The 17725-nt window shown below is 49.6% G+C and overlaps 1 protein-coding gene across 21 annotated transcripts in view; it reads right to left on the bottom strand.

Moving 5' to 3' along the window:
- LOC140389677 (disks large homolog 1) overlaps positions 1-17725 on the bottom strand; it is a 486438-nt gene that overhangs the window by 304291 nt on the left and 164422 nt on the right. The window lies entirely within an intron of this gene.

Below are 17725 nucleotides of genomic sequence, written 5' to 3'. Positions count from 1 at the left end.
AAGCAAGATGTTCGTGACCCAGGCACGAGGGCAGGAGAAGAGACTGGGAGAGCTGCCGTTTAAAATGGTAGGAAGGAGCTTGCCATATCTGGGAATCCAGGTGGCCCGGGAATGGGAAGCACTGCACACCTATCCCGGCTCGTAGAACAAACGAAAGAGGCCTTTAAGAGGTGGGACATGCTCCCGCTATCACTGGCGGGAAGGGTACAGACTGCGAAAATGACGGTCCTCCCCAGATTTCAGTTTGTCTTTCAGTGCCTCCCATCTTCATCCCTAGAGCCTTTTTCAAGCGGGTGAATAAGGTTATTTTGGGCTTTGTGTGGGCGGGTAAAACCCCGCGAGTGAAGAAAGTGTTGCTGGAGCGTAGTCGGGGGGGGGGGGGGGGGGGGGTTGGCGCTGCCGAACTTTGGCAATTACTACTGGGCGGCTAATATAGCCATGATTAGGAAGTGGTAGTGGGGGAGGGGTCGGTATGGGAGCAGATGGAGGCGGCGTCATATAAAGACACAAGTTTGGGAGCACTGATAACGGCACCTCTTCCGTTCTCGCCAGCCCGATACTCCACAAGTCTGGTGGTGGTGGCAGCTCTGAGAATCTGGAGGCAGTGGAGGAGATATAAGAGAGTGGAGGGAGCATCGGTTTGGACCCCGATTTATAATAACCATCGGTTTGCACTGGGTAGGCTGGATGGTGGGTTCCGGAGATGGCAAAGGGCAGGAATTAGGAGAATAGGAGATCAATTTATAGACGGGAGCTTCCCCAGCTTGAAAGCCTTGGAGGATAATTTTGAATTGCCAGCAGGGAACAGGTATAGGTATTTGCAGGTGCGAGACTTCTTGAGAAGGCAGGTTCCGGCCTTCCCACTGCTGCCGCCACGGAGGATACAGGACAGAGTAGTCTCCAGTACCTGGGTGGGAGAGGGGTAGGTATCAGATATTTACCAGGAACTTTTGGATGCGGAGGAAACTCCGGTGGAGGAGCTTAAGGGCAAGTGGGAAGACGAGCTAGGAGGAGAGATGGAGGCGGGTCTGTGGGCGGATGCCCTAAACAGGGTTAATACATCCTCATCATGTGCCAGGCATAGCCTGATACAATTCAAGGTATGATCAAGTTCTTTGGTGTAGAGGACAGGTCTGCGAGGTGCACAGGAAGCCGAGCAAATCATGTCCACGTTTTAGGCATGCCCGAAGCTTCAGAGTTTTGGCAGAGTTTCGCTAAGGCAATGCCCCCAGTACTCAAAACACGGTGGTGCCGAGTCGGAGGTGGCGATCTTTGGAGTGTCGGAAGAGCCGGGAGTTCAGGGGGCGAAAGAGGCCGACGTCTTGGCCTTTGCCTCCCTGGTAGCCCGGAGACGGATCTTATTAATGTGGAGGGACTCAAAGCACACACACACACACACACACACACACCCCCCCCCCCCCCCCCCCCCCCCCCCCCCCCGAGTGTAGAGACCTGGGTTAGTGACATGGCTGGGTTTCTCAGTCTCGAGAAATTAAAGTTTACCATAAGAGGGTCCATGGTTGGGTTCGTCGACTTTCTCGGTGAAAATTAAAATGTCAGCAAAAGCAGAATTCCAAAGTCCGGGGGCAAGGGGGTGGGGGGGGGCGCCAGGACTGTTGTTGTGGTTGGGGTGTATGAAGATTGTGATGGGGTGGAAATGTTTATTGTACCATGTTTATGTCGCTCTTATTGCTGCAATTGTAAAAACTTGCAAATATCCTAATAAAAATAAAGAACCCATCACTAAGGTAAGGTAGATTTAAAAATCTAGAGATTATTTGCAAGATACGAATGATACAGTTACTCCCTGTAGAGGCAGATAGATCCCTCTTCTCAAACTGAGAAGAGAGTCAGGTCAGCAGCATCAGGGCCAAGTGCACACACGCGTACTGCTGGAGCTTAATTAATAAAAATTGCAAAAAATTGCATATCGTTTATCGGCATAAAGCACTGGTAATCGCCCCACTGCTCGATTAGCCAGAGCCCTTCAATTTTGTTTCGAGCACAGTAGGAATAATCTCCAATCTCTGACAGATCCATGCCTCTCGGTCCCATTAGTGAAAGAAGCCCCAAGGATCTGTAGAGCAGCTTGTCTTAGGTATCCAATAACTAAGCCTGCCACCATCGGACATGTTGCGCTGGAGCTACCTTAGCTGCCAAATTACCCTTACTTGCCTCCTACTACTTTTCAAAAGGAGCAAAGTTGACCCTTTGATAAATAACTTGGATTTCAACTTTCATCATTACATAACTTTCATCATCAGGGCAGCACGGTAGCATTGTGGATAGCACAATTGCTTCACAGCTCCAGGGTCCCAGGTTCGATTCCGGTTTGGGTCACTGTCTGTGCAGAGTCTGCACATCCTCCCCGTGTGTGCGTGGGTTTCCTCCGGGTGCTCCGGTTTCCTCCCACAGTCCAAAGATGTGCAGGTTAGGTGGATTGGCCATGATAAATTGCCCTTAGTGTCCAAAATTGCCCTTAGTGTTGGCTGAGGTTACTGGGTTATGGGGATAGGGTGGAGGTGTTGACCTTGGGTAGGGTGCTCGATGGGCTGAATGGCCTCCTTCTGCACTGTAAATTCTATGATTATAACATTGAGACAACTCAAGAGCAGTATGGACAGTAGCCTCAGTAGATATCAGTCTACTACTGTCCCATATGGTATAAATGTATCACAAAAGGCACAAAAATGACAAATGAGAAAATTATTGCTGACGAAACCACATTTCTCATAAAGAAATAAATGATTCTGAAGGAGCAAGCTGGCAAAGATTGATATTCAATGTTGCTCATCACTCAAACTGGTTGCTTGCTTGGGATAAATTCTCTTGACTCTCAGCCAGGTTGAAGGTATCTTTTCAATAAATCATCAATATAATTGCAAGTGCAAACCCCACAAAGATTCCTTTGGGTTCTGTACTTTGTTAATTTTAGAATACCAAGAGTGTCATTTCCCAACAAGAACCTTATAAAATGTCTCCCTTTGTTCAGGTTCTCTCCCAACCTCATTTCTGTTCATGCCTCCTTTGCTAATAATGCGTGCTTTTTCTTCCCACTCAACATTTTGGGATATTTTGCTTAATTAAGCAGCATTCTGGAAATTAAGTTCTAGTTTTAAGAGGTGGAAATTGGAAGCAAAATCGATCATTTTTCAAGATCCAGACGAGAGCATGGAGAAGCATCAATACAGTTACCGATGTAATGGAAAAAGGAGTTGCAGGAGCGGGCCTGGAACAAGGAGCGTTTCACATAACCCACAAAAAGACAGGCTGGAACCCATGAGGATACACCTTTCTTTTGGTCTTTGCATTTTTGGTTTCGATTACAGGACCCAAAATTATTCAATCTTTGCAATAAACCTGGCAGTACAGATGGTGTCTGCTTATTGATGATTCCTGATGGAATGTGCAGAAATTATGAATGAGCTGTATTTTGATACAGCGTTCAAAGTCTTTCCCAGCAGTTGTAATGCACATCCCAACAGTATACTATACAGTCTGTGCTGGCAGATGGAGTTTCATGAACCGGGCATAGCAATGTTCAATGTTGCTTTTTCTTCAATATCTTGGGATGGATTGAACTGTTTTTTTGTTTGCTCTGGAGACTCTTTCAGGCATTGCTGTACCCAGATTCACATGATTAAAACAAATAAAAAAGATTGGCTGATTTGTAAACAGAATACATTTGCAAGGGTGTTCGGCCTAAAAGGACTGATCCAACTTACGCTTGTAGGTTTTTGCCCAAGAGTTGCTTTCTTGTTGATACAAGTTAATATGCAAACTGTTTGCATCTCCCAGCAGCAACCTGGGAGCAGGATACCTCTTTGATATTGTAGACGAGTTAATCAAGTTTACCATGCAGGTTTGTGCAATTATAGAAATTGTTTTGAATTTGAAAAATCAAGAAAAGTTCATTAGAAAAATGAGCAGCTACAACTTGATGTGCCTTTTACATACAGAATTTAAATTAATCATTTGCTGGATCATGAATTAGGCCAAAACGTAGTGTCACACTACGACAATCCAAGTTCAGGTAACATAAATTTGTGGGTTGGCCTGTTTGACTTTGTACTCAAGAGTTTCCAAAAAGGTTATTAATACTGTTTTAATGGATAAATCCTAAATTATGACAGCAGTTTCTTTTAGTCTTAGATGTACATTTCAGTGGGAACATGCGCATAAATTTTATACGGAATACAAGGCTCTGTGCTGCACATCCGTCGTATTTCAAACCTTCCTTGCTCTTCCTGCACCCCTCCTACCTCTGCAGTGGCTTTAAAAACTGTAACCGTACATCCCCGTCTTTCTCCTCAGATGCTGCTTCACCTGAGTATTTCTCTATTCATTCCAGAAAAATCAATGTTTAAATCCTGGAGAGTTGCCAACCCTAGAGGAGCCCAACAATACAACTTTAAAAGAAAAGAAAATCAGTGGAATAACCGGTGACAAAGATCACAAATTGTGCTAGACATTTCCGATGAAGCTTATTCCTTAACCTTTACTTGTCAGAGGTCTGTAAAGAACATGGATGAATCCAAATGTAATAGAGGCTGCGTTTGATTACTTTGCCTCGTCTTATCCCACTTGCCTAGATTCAGATATTGCTGGCCAGTTGGGCAGCAATACCTCTCTACATAATCAGATAAAGGGAAGGAACTGAAGGTTTGTATGAACAGAATAGGATTCTCCTCATTGTATGTATAAGGCTGCCATCTACTGTTGGAAGAGCTAGACTGCAACAAAGTCTCAATTTCCCTGGGTTTCCCTCAATTTTAATAAGAAGATTCAAGTCTTAATCATTCAACAGAAGACATCACTGCAAACAGCTTGAACTTGATAAGCATCACATCAAAGTCAATTTTTTATTATATTCTTTCATGAGATGTGGGCATCTCTGGCAAGACCAGCATGTGTTGTCCATCCCAAATTGCCCTCAAGTTGGTGGTGACCCACCTTCTTGAACCGCTAGTCAAGTGATATAGGTAGTCCCACAGTGCTGGGGAGGGAGTGCCAGGATTTTGATCCAGCACAGCAAAGGAACAGCAATTGTTTGTAATGAATGCAAGAAATTGTCATGGGCAGGGCATGCTGACAGGGCAGCAAGGTGGAGCAGTGGTTAGCACTGCTGCCTCATGGCGCAGAGGACCCGGGTTCAATCCCGGCCCCGGTCACTGTCCGTGTGGAGTTTGCACATTCTCCCAATGTCTGCGTGGGTCTCAGCCCCGTAACCCAAAAAGATGTGCAGGCTAGGTGAATTGACCATGCTAAACTGCCCCTTAATGGAGGAAAAAAAAGAATTGGGTACTCCAAATGTATTAAATAAGATACATACAGACAGTATGACTGCCAGAGCTGTGATTAAGGTGTCTCAAAGTGAGTTAATAATTGATTTGCAGGTGAAGTGTTCTGCTAATCGCTCAAGAACCTTCTACTTGTTTTCCAGATAGCTAGGAGTATTGATTACATTTGAAGGACCCAAGGGGTGTAGATAATTTATAAGTGGTATTGCATTTGGTCCTGGCTAAACAAGTCAAGGGGCATCTTGCAACAGACAAAAGAATGCCTTATGTTTTGGGAACAGATGGTGTAACTAATGGGAGGAGACAGGTCTGTCTGAAAAGTCAGTTAGTTCCAGAACTCATCTGAACAGAGGCGTTTCAGTTTTCGTCCTGAAAGGCTCGCTCTCCAAAGATTCTGCACAGAGTGTAGCCATCTGGGATGGCAACGTCCAGAATACAAAATGGACATTTGCAAAGATTGCAGGGAAAAATGGACGTTGTTAAGAAAGCAAGCAGGCACAGAGCCTGTCTGAATATTGGAGAAACAGCTCCCAGACGAGACTGAAACTGTAGGCCTATTAGCACATGGATAGCCCATCTCCGGGAACAAAGGAAGATACTTAAGTAACCGATCTGGCCCCAGACCTCGCGGCGCCAGTTCCCCAAACCGAAAGCAGAAAACAAAGCAGGCCAACGGCCACCTAGGAACCTTTATTGGTCACCTTGGCCACCTTTATTTGTCAGGATCAATGCGAATGATCAAGAAATGATCCAATTGATTGGGGCCAAGTTCAAAGCCCGCCCAAAAGCGCGCGAAGCCTCCTTCGGGTATAAGAAGAAGGCCCCAAGAGAGAATCGCTTTCTTGGAATCGGCTCTCACAGCGGAGAGATCCTTCCACCAGCTACACCAGAAGCAATTAAGTCCAAGGTCAATGCTCGCTATCAGACGGACGACCTTAGCTGTTCCCCTCTACCACTTCGACCCCAGCAGCCTCAGAACCGAACAACGGTCATTGTTCCTCTGACTGAGTGGGCGCCCGAAGCCAAATATAGGCTTTAGCAGTAGTGATAGTTTAGCCTGTAGTATTTCATGCACGAGTAGATATTGCTGTGTATGTAAATAAATAGTCTTGACTTTCAACTAACTAACTGGTGTACCGACTCTTTGATCAGTATTCGGGTTTGAACCTTGCGGCGGTATCGAAAGATACCTGGCAACTCGAAAGCAAACGTAATTAGAATTAAGGAAGGCGACCATATCGACCGCCATATTTAGAAACAATCAAAGAGAGCAACAAGAGAGAAGCAAGTAGACCTGGTTGTTAACTTTACTCCCGAGTGGTACCTAAAATACATTGGTTTGCTGAATTGGAATAGAGTGGCAGGTATAGGAAGTTACGGTTTTTCTCTATAACTGCTGTAACGCTATTTCTTTGCTGCTAATGTGGTTAATTCTATGTTTAAATTAAAGTTGGTTTTAACATAAAAGATACCTGTGGGTCAGTATCATCACTCCTGTGGCGCATTTCCTCAGTTTTACAAATTGAAAAATAGTTGGGTTCTCGTCAAGGATCCTAACAAAGTTCCAAGCCAGGACGATGTGTGGCTTGGAGGGAAACCTGCAGTGATAGTGCCCCCATTCGTCTGCTGCTCTTGTCCTTCTAGACCAGGTTAAAGTCCAACAGGTTTGTTTCGCCGAAAGCTAGTGATTCAAAACAAACATGTTGGACTTTAACCTGGTGTTGTAAGACTTCTTACTGTGCTCACCCCAGTCCAAAGCCAGCATCTCCACATCTTGGCCTTCTAAGTGGTGCAGTTTGTATATTTGGAAGGTGCTGCTAAGGAGCTTTGGCAAGTTACTGCAGTGCATCTTGTATATAGCACACCTTACTACCATGGAGCAGCAATAGTGGAGGTAGTGAATGCTCGAGTAAAGTTGAAAGGGACATTTCAACATTGAAATACCAAATATGATAGCAAGCTTGTCAGTCCAATAATTTGACAGTAAGCAGATGCTGTATTGGAAATGTTCAGGGTGCACAACTTAAATGCTCTTTATTCCAGCAGTGCTTTATTTCTGTGCTCCTAAGTTTGGGACCGAATTAGAACACTTGTGAATAAAAGCCAAGTGAAAAACCCATGCAATTCAATATGCATTTCAATTTGTGTTAATCAAGTCATTGACCCATCTATAAAACGAATAACAAGAGTGTTTGGACCAGACAGAATCTTAGCTACTTAGATACTCTAATGCAAGACAATTTGTACCTCAGCTCCTGTGAAGTAAATCTGAGCTGTTAATAGGAAATTGAATTGACTGTTTATATTACAACAAATGAAACATCATTTCAACTGAACTCTGGCGCTTTCCCCCATTTCGTCCACGCAGTTTGAATCATTGAAGCCAATATAATTCACAAAACACATCTTGTAAAATACAGTTTAGCTTTAACCCGTTCCAAATTTGTTCACCTTACGCATGGAAGTGCAGTTTCAGAAATCAAATGCACCCTGTTGTGTCTTAAATTCAAAGTAAAAAAACACAGCTCGTGCTACATTGTAATACACCCAAATTAAACATTGAATCGGAATATTCTAAACTTGTCAATTCTTTTTCAATTAAATCGGTCAGACATTGCCATTTGCCTTCACTGAAACTCAAACATCCCTCACTTGGGTGCAAAGTTAGTGCCTGAGATTTACTGCCAGGGTAATCTGGTCCTCTGTTTTAATAGCAGTCATTCACGAATTAAAACACACCGGTTCAGAAACAATGGAACGTGGAAAAATCTGGAGTGCTCTCATTACTTACTGTATTAGCAATGCTACTCCATTTTTATTAGACTTATAAAATACAATTTAATTACCAGAAGCAATTTTACAGTATAAAGTAGTTTTGTACCCGAGCAGTCTTGTCTCAAGCTGCCAATTTCTCAGGTTTATGAGCACACTGTTAATTGGTTTGCTACTGCCAGTCATCATTCCAAAGTCTTAAAGTGAAAATAATTGAGATAATTATAAAGTGCGGTTAAAATAATATTTCTGCAAATTTAGCAGGTTCTTTATTCTACAACACTGAATGAGTATTTCTTTCCACAAAGTGACAGTATGCGTGCCCTGGAAAATAAATGCTTCCTACATGCAAAGTGGAGAGTGTAGTGGGATTATATCGCTTCTTGGCAAGCACAAGAAGCACAATTATTAAAACACATCAAAGAGTCCAAGTCATTTTTATACAGGTGTCCATGAGCCAGATCTGATTTACAACTACTAAATCAGTTCCCTTATTCCAGCAGAATTAAAAGCCCATTTTTGGGGGGTTCCTGCCATCAGGACCAGGGAAATGGGTTTAACGGTATATTTGCTGGGTGTTTTGCAGATTTTGAGGTAATCATGTCTCCGTTTGGTCTGCAGAAATAAACTACTGCTAGAGTTCGGGGAAAGAGTTTGTAGAAAACTTAAAATATAGATTGGGTATTGATAAACCATTCTGCTGCATTCAATGCCCTTGTAAAAACATTTGACCATCTACAATCAATTAATCAAACACAGTAGGCTATTGCAAATATGACCAGGACCTAGCTTTGACAGTCATCCAGAGTCGAAACGTTAGCTCCGTTGTCTCTCCCCAGATGCCGTCAGACCTGAGATTGTCCAGCATTTTGTGCTTTTGTTTCACAAGTGAGTGTATTGTTTGAAGGCATTAAAGGCAATGATTTTTACATAACAACAAGCCTGTTCGTAAAGAGCATCTACCTTCACAATTTAGCTGGATTTCAATGAGATCATCTTTCGTTCTTTTAAACTCCAGATAATGCCCAAATTATTCCGCCTCTGATCATGGGATAACCCCTTCACTCCAGGGATAAATTTAGTAATTCTTCACTGTACTGCCTCCAATGCAAGTACATCCTTCCTTAAAATATGGAGGCCAAAACGGCACACAGCATTCCAAGTGTAGTCCCACCAACGGCCTGTACAACTGCAGAAAATACTTCTTTATTCCTGTAGATCATAGATCATAGAATTTACAGTGCAGAAGGAGGCCATTCAGCCCATCGAGTCTGTACCAGCTCTTGGAAAGAGCACCCTACCCACGGTCCACACTTCCACCCTATCCCCATAACCCAGTAACCCCACCCAACACTAAGGGCAATTTTGGACACTATGGGCAATTTAGCATGGCCAACCCACCTAACCTGCACATCTTTGGACTGTGGGAGGAAGCCGGAGCACCCGGAGGAAACCCATGCAGACTCCGTGCAGACAGTGACCCAAGCCGGGAATCGAACATGGGACCCTGGAGCGGTGAAGCAATTGTGCTATCCACAATGCTACCGTGCTGCCCTCCATGCACACCCCCACATTGTTCTCAAATTCCCTTGCAACAAAAGCCAACATGACATTTGCCTCCCTAATTGCTTGCTGCACCTGCATGTTAACATCCTGCTTTCCTTCCAAGAGCACACTCTGAACATCAACATTTACAAGTCTCAGACAGCACAGTGGTTAGCACTGCTGCCTCACGGCACCTAGGACCCGGGTTCGATCCCAGCCCCGGGTCACTGTCCAAGTGCAGTTTGCACATTCTCCCAGTGTCTGCATGGATTTCACACCCACAACCCAAAGATGCGCAGGGTAGGCGGATTGACCACCAAAATTGCCCCGTAATTGGAATTTTAAAAAAAACACATTTACAAGTCTCACACCTTTTAAAAATATTCTGCTTACTTTTCCATTCTTACAACAAAAAAAGTCACACTCCACAACATTGTAGTGGTGGTGGGGAATTGATGTGGCACAGTCCCCCACATTGTAAAGTGGGGGAGGGGGGGTGATGTGGCACACTCCCCCACACTGTACAGTGATGGGGGTGATGTGGCACGCTCCCCCACATTGCACAGTGGTGGGGGTGATGTGGCGCACTCCCCCACATTGTAAAGTTGGGGAAGGGGTGATGTGGCGCACTTCCCCACATTGTACAGTGGTGGGGGTGATGTGGCGCACTCTACCACATTGTACAGTGGTGGGGGTGATGTGTTAGGCTCCCCCACATTGCACAGTGGGGGGGGGGGGGGGGGTGATGTGGCGCACTCCCCCACATTGCACAGTGGGGGGGGGGGGGGGTGATGTGGCGCACTCCCCCACATTGCACAGTGGGGGGGGGGTGATGTGTTACGCTCCCCCACATTGCACAGTGGGGGGGGTGATGTGGTGCACTCCCCCACATTGTACAGTGGTGGGGGTGATGTGGCGCACTCCCCCACATTGCACAGTGGTGGGGGTGATGTGGCGCACTCCCCCACATTGCACAGTGGTGGGGGTGATGTGGCGCACTCCCCCACATTGTAAAGTGGGGGGGGTGATGTGGTGCACTCCCCCACATTCCACAGTGGTGGGGGTGATGTGGCGCACTCCCCCACATTGCACAGTGGTGGGGGTGATGTGGCGCACTCCCCCACATTGCAGTGGTGGGGGTGATGTGGCGCACTCCCCCACATTGCACAGTGGTGGGGGTGATGTGGCGCACTCCCCCACATTGCACAGTGGTGGGGGTGATGTGGCACACTCCCCCACATTGTAAAGTAGGGGGGAGGTGATGTGTTACGCTCCCCCACATTGCACAGTGGTGGGGGTGATGTGTTACGCTCCACCACATTGTACAGTGATGGGGGTGATGTGGCACGCTCCCCCACATTGCACAGTGGTGGGGGTGATGTGGCACGCTCCCCCACATTGTAAAGTAGGGGGGAGGTGATGTGTTACGCTCCCCCACATTGCACAGTGGTGGGGGTGATGTGTTACGCTCCACCACATTGTACAGTGATGGGGGTGATGTGGCACGCTCCCCCACATTGCACAGTGGTGGGGGTGATGTGGCCCACTCCCCCACATTGTAAAGTAGGGGGGGTGTGATGTGGCGCACTTCCCCACATTGCACAGTGGTGGGGGTGATGTGGCACGCTCCCCCACATTGCACAGTGGTGGGGGTGATGTGGCCCACTCCCCCACATTGTAAAGTAGGGGGTGGTGTGATGTGGCGCACTCCCCCACATTGCACAGTGCTGGGGGTGATGTGGCACACTCCCCCACATTGCACAGTGCTGGGGGTGATGTGGCACGCTCCCCCACATTGCACAGTGCTGGGGGTGATGTGGCGCACTTCCCCACATTGCACAGTGGTGGGGGTGATGTGGCACACTCCCCCACATTGCACAGTGCTGGGGGTGATGTGGCGCACTTCCCCACATTGCACAGTGGTGGGGGTGATGTGGCACGCTCCCCCACATTGCACAGTGGTGGGGGTGATGTGGCGCACTCCCCCACATTGTAAAGTAGGGGGGGGGTGATGTGGCGCACTTCCCCACATTGCACAGTGGTGGGGGTAATGTGGCACACTCCCCCACATTGTAAAGTAGGGGGTGGGGTGATGTGGCACACTCCCCCACATTGTAAAGTAGGGGGTGGGGTGATGTGGCACACTCCCCCACATTGTACAGTGGTGGGGATGTTGTGGCACACTCCCCCACATTGCACAGTTCTGGGGGTGATGTGGTACACTCCCCCACATTGCACAGTAGTGGGGGTGATGTGGCGCACTCTCCCACATTGTAAAGTAGGGGGGGGGGGGGGGTGATGTGTTCCGCTCCCCCACATTGCACAGTGGTGTGGGTGATGTGGCACACTCCCCCACATTGCAGAGTGGTGGGGGTGATGTGGCGCACTCCCCCACATTGCAGTGGTGGGGGTGATGTGGCGCACTCCCCCACATTGCACAGTGGTGGGGGTGATGTGGCACACTCCCCCACATTGTACAGTGGTGGGGGTGATGTGGCGCACTCCCCCACATTGTAAAGTAGGGGGGAGGTGATGTGTTACGCTCCCCCACATTGCACAGTGGTGGGGGTGATGTGGCACGCTCCACCACATTGTACAGTGGTGGGGGTGATGTGGCCCACTCCCCCACATTGTAAAGTAGGGGGGGGGGGGTGATGTGGCACGCTCCCCCACATTGCACAGTGGTGGGGGTGATGTGGCCCACTCCCCCACATTGTAAAGTAGGGGGTGGGGTGATGTGTTCCGCTCCCCCACATTGCACAGTGCTGGGGGTGATGTGGCGCACTTCCCCACATTGCACAGTGGTGGGGGTGATGTGGCACGCTCCCCCACATTGCACAGTGCTGGGGGTGATGTGGCACGCTCCACCACATTGTACAGTGATGGGGGTGATGTGGCACGCTCCCCCACATTGCACAGTGGTGGGGGTGATGTGGCGCACTCCCCCACATTGTAAAGTAGGGGGGGGGGGGTGATGTGGCGCACTTCCCCACATTGTACAGTGGTGGGGGTGATGTGGCGCACTCTACCACATTGTACAGTGGTGGGGGGGGTGATGTGGCGCACTCCCCCACATTGCACAGTGGGGGGGGTGATGTGTTACGCTCCCCCACATTGCACGGTGGGGGGGGGTGATGTGGTGCACTCCCCCACATTGTACAGTGGTGGGGGTGATGTGGCGCACTCCCCCACATTGCACAGTGGTGGGGGTGATGTGGCGCACTCCCCCACATTGCACAGTGGTGGGGGTGATGTGGCACACTCCCCCACATTGTAAAGTGGGGGGGGTGATGTGGTGCACTCCCCCACATTCCACAGTGGTGGGGGTGATGTGGCGCACTCCCCCATATTGCACAGTGGTGGGGGTGATGTGGCGCACTCCCCCACATTGCAGTGGTGGGGGTGATGTGGCGCACTCCCCCACATTGCACAGTGGTGGGGGTGATGTGGCGCACTCCCCCACATTGCACAGTGGTGGGGGTGATGTGGCACACTCCCCCACATTGTAAAGTAGGGGGGAGGTGATGTGTTACGCTCCCCCACATTGCACAGTGGTGGGGGTGATGTGGCACACTCCCCCACATTGCACAGTGGTGGGGGTGATGTGGCGCACTCCCCCACATTGCACAGTGGTGGGGGTGATGTGGCGCACTCCCCCACATTGCACAGTGCTGGGGGTGATGTGGCGCACTTCCCCACATTGCACAGTGGTGGGGGTGATGTGGCACGCTCCCCCACATTGCACAGTGGTGGGGGTGATGTGGCCCACTCCCCCACATTGTAAAGTAGGGGGGGGGGGTGATGTGGCGCACTTCCCCACATTGCACAGTGGTGGGGGTGATGTGGCACGCTCCCCCACATTGCACAGTGGTGGGGGTGATGTGGCCCACTCCCCCACATTGTAAAGTAGGGGGTGGGGTGATGTGGCGCACTCCCCCACATTGCACAGTGCTGGTGGTGATGTGGCACACTCCCCCACATTGCACAGTGCTGGGGGTGATGTGGCACGCTCCCCCACATTGCACAGTGGTGGGGGTGATGTGGCGCACTCCCCCACATTGTAAAGTAGGGGGGGGGGGTGATGTGGCGCACTTCCCCACATTGCACAGTGGTGGGGGTGATGTGGCACACTCCCCCACATTGTAAAGTAGGGGGTGGGGTGATGTGGCACACTCCCCCACATTGTAAAGTAGGGGGTGGGGTGATGTGGCACACTCCCCCACATTGTACAGTGGTGGGGGTGTTGTGGCACACTCCCCCACATTGCACAGTTCTGGGGGTGATGTGGTACACTCCCCCACATTGCACAGTAGTGGGGGTGATGTGGCACACTCTCCCACATTGTAAAGTAGGGGGGGGGGGGTGATGTGTTACGCTCCCCCACATTGCACAGTGGTGGGGGTGATGTGGCGCACTCCCCCACATTGCACAGTGGTGGGGGTGATGTGGCGCACTCCCCCACATTGCAGTGGTGGGGGTGATGTGGCGCACTCCCCCACATTGCACAGTGGTGGGGGTGATGTGGCGCACTCCCCCACATTGCAGTGGTGGGGGTGATGTGGCACACTCCCCCACATTCCACAGTGGTGGGGGTGATGTGGCGCACTCCCCCACATTGCACAGTGGTGGGGGTGATGTGGCGCACTCCCCCACATTGCAGTGGTGGGGGTGATGTGGCGCACTCCCCCACATTGCACAGTGGTGGGGGTGATGTGGCACACTCCCCCACATTGTACAGTGGTGGGGGTGATGTGGCACACTCCCCCACATTGTAAAGTAGGGGGGAGGTGATGTGTTACGCTCCCCCACATTGCACAGTGGTGGGGGTGATGTGTTACGCTCCACCACATTGTACAGTGGTGGGGGTGATGTGGCCCACTCCCCCACATTGTAAAGTAGGGGGGGGGGGTGATGTGGCGCACTTCCCCACATTGCACAGTGGTGGGGGTGATGTGGCACGCTCCCCCACATTGCACAGTGGTGGGGGTGATGTGGCCCACTCCCCCACATTGTAAAGTAGGGGGTGGGGTGATGTGGCGCACTCCCCCACATTGCACAGTGCTGGGGGTGATGTGGCACACTCCCCCACATTGCACAGTGCTGGGGGTGATGTGGCGCACTTCCCCACATTGCACAGTGGTGGGGGTGATGTGGCACGCTCCCCCACATTGCACAGTGGTGGGGGTGATGTGGCGCACTCCCCCACATTGTAAAGTAGGGGGGGGTGATGTGGCGCACTTCCCCACATTGCACAGTGGTGGGGGTGATGTGGCACACTCCCCCACATTGTAAAGTAGGGGGTGGGGTGATGTGGCACACTCCCCCACATTGTACAGTGGTGGGGGTGTTGTGGCACACTCCCCCACATTGTACAGTGGTGGGGGTGATGTGGCACACTCCCCCACATTGTAAAGTAGGGGGTGGGGTGATGTGGCACACTCCCCCACATTGTACAGTGGTGGGGGTGTTGTGGCACACTCCCCCACATTGCAAAGTTCTGGGGGTGATCTGGTACACTCCCCCACATTGCACAGTAGTGGGGGTGATGTGGCGCACTCTCCCACATTGTAAAGTAGGGGGGGGGGGGGTGATGTGTTACGCTCCCCCACATTGCACAGTGGTGGGGGTGATGTGGCACACTCCCCCACATTGTACAGTGGTGGGGGTGATGTGGCACACTCCCCCACATTGTACAGTGGTGGGGGTGATGTGGCGCACTCCCCCACATTGCACAGTGGTGGGGGTGATGTGGCGCACTCCCCCACATTGCACAGTGGTGGGGGTGATGTGGCACACTCCCCCACATTGTACAGTGGTGGGGGTGATGTGGCGCACTCCCCCACATTGTACAGTGGTGGGGGTGATGTGGCGCACTCTCCCACATTGTAAAGTGGGGGGGGGGCTGATGTGGCGCACTCCCCCACATTGCACAGTGGTGGGGGTGATGTGGCGCACTTCCCCCACATTGCACAGTGGTGGGGGTGATGTGGCACACTCCCCCACATTGCACAGTGGTGGGGGTGATGTGGCACACTCCGCCACATTGTAAAGTAGGGGGGGGTGATGTGGCACACTCCCCCACATTGCACAGTGGTGGGGGTGATGTGGCACACTCCCCCACATTGTAAAGTGGGGGGGGGGGGTGATGTGGCACGCTCCCCCACATTGCACAGTGGGGTGGTCATGTGGCAGCTAATGCTCTGGGGACATGGATTCAAATCCCACTACAGCACCTGGTAGAAATTTAATTCAATTGATAAACTTGGAATGTAAAGTTAGCTTCATGGTCACTATGGCTGAGACCACTTTACTGTTGATTGTTGTAAAAACCTATCTGTTTCACTACATCCCCTGAGGGAAGGAAATCTGCTGTCCTTGTCTGGTCTGGCCTCAATGCAACTCCATTGCGGTTGACTCTTAATTGTCCTTTGAAACAGCCTTGCAAGCCACTCGGTTTCAAGGCAATTAGGGGTGGGCAACAAATGATGGCCTTGCCGATGATGTTCACTACCCATAAATGAATAAAAACGGCCATCTTGTTGCCACTCACTTAACCTATCTACATCCCTTCGCAGTCTCCTGGCGCTTGCCTCTAGTTTTGTATCAACAACAAACTTAGATACATTACTTTCTGATCTTCATGATTCTGCTGTCCTATTTCTGCTAGTTGGTAGTGGTGATAAGTTAAAAGGTGCGTTCATAGATGGTACACACTGCTGCCACTGTGCATCGGTGGTGTGAGTGAATCTTTGTCCCAACGGGGTGCCAATCAAATGGGCCAAATTATCTGGATGGTGTCAAGCTTCTTTTGGGTTTTGTTGGAACTGCACTCATCCAGGCAAGTGGCGAGTACCCCATCGCATTCCCGACTTATCACTTGTAGATGGTGGGCAGGTTTGTGTGGGAATCAGGAGAGTTACTCACCACAGGATTTATCGTGACTGATCTGCTCTTCTAGCCATAATATATATATGGCTGGTACAGTCAGTCTTTGGTCAAAGGTAACCCACAGGATGTTGACAGTGGGGGATTCAGCGATGGTAATGCCATAGAATGTCAAGGAGTGATGGTTAGATTCTCTTTTGTAGGAGGTGGTCATTGCCTGGCACTTGTGACGCAAATGCTACTTGCCACTTTTCAGCCCAAGCCTGGATAGTGCGGTCTTTGGATATGGATTGTTTTAGTGTCACTATTTTATTGCAAGTGCTTTGTGTATGGAGAGAGAGAACACACATTTAATTTCTGCTCGTCTTTACCCAGATCGCTGTGCTACTCCATTCCCTTACTCTTCTCTTTTGTCCAGCCCAGTACAGGCATGAAGGCATCAAACGTTTAATGCTATATTTTCAAACGTGGGCATCAAAGCGGTTTAAAATGGCTGTGGCTTATCACATGACCTGGCAATATACACAGCTCCAAATAGTCATGAAACTCAAGCAAATAATTAATTACATATGGCCAACTGCAGCTACTTTAAAATCCACATCTCCCTTTGTTAACGATATGCTGTCAACAGAAAGCAGCCTGGCCAATAGAGACATTGAAACACAATGGGTGCCAGATGATTATGGAGCGGATCCCACTGACCTTCCACAAACACAAAGACCCTGGCTGATGAAATTTTCAGTGTGTGAACAATAATCTTTATTAGTGTCACAAGTAGGCTTAGATTAACACGGAATTAAGTTACTGTGAAAATCCCCCAGTCGCCAGACTCCGGCGCCTGTTCGGGTACACGTAGGGGGAATTCAGGATGTCCGATTCACCCAACAAGCATGTCTTTCAAGACTTGTGGGAGGAAACCGGAGCACCCGGAGGAAACTCACGCAGACACGGGGAGAACGTGCAGACTCCGCACAGACACTGAACCAAGCTGGGAATCGAACCAGTGTCCCTGGTGCTGTGAAGCCACAATGCTAACCACTGTGCTACCGTGCCTCCCTAAAAGCCACAACCTGTTTATCATTCTAGCATCCATTATTTGGAAAAAGACTTGTCACAGGTCACATGGGTAAGACTGCCATGTCTGCTACCTGATTTTTAAAATATAGCAGCAGAAGCTGACAGATACCATCAGAAACACGATCTTATATTATTACTGGGCGGCG

The sequence above is a fragment of the Scyliorhinus torazame genome, chromosome 14 (genome assembly GCF_047496885.1).
Source record: "Scyliorhinus torazame isolate Kashiwa2021f chromosome 14, sScyTor2.1, whole genome shotgun sequence".
NCBI classification, from domain to species: domain Eukaryota; kingdom Metazoa; phylum Chordata; class Chondrichthyes; order Carcharhiniformes; family Scyliorhinidae; genus Scyliorhinus; species Scyliorhinus torazame.
Note: the sequence above shows the minus strand (reverse complement) of the source record. Positions and strands in the feature narration are given on the sequence as shown.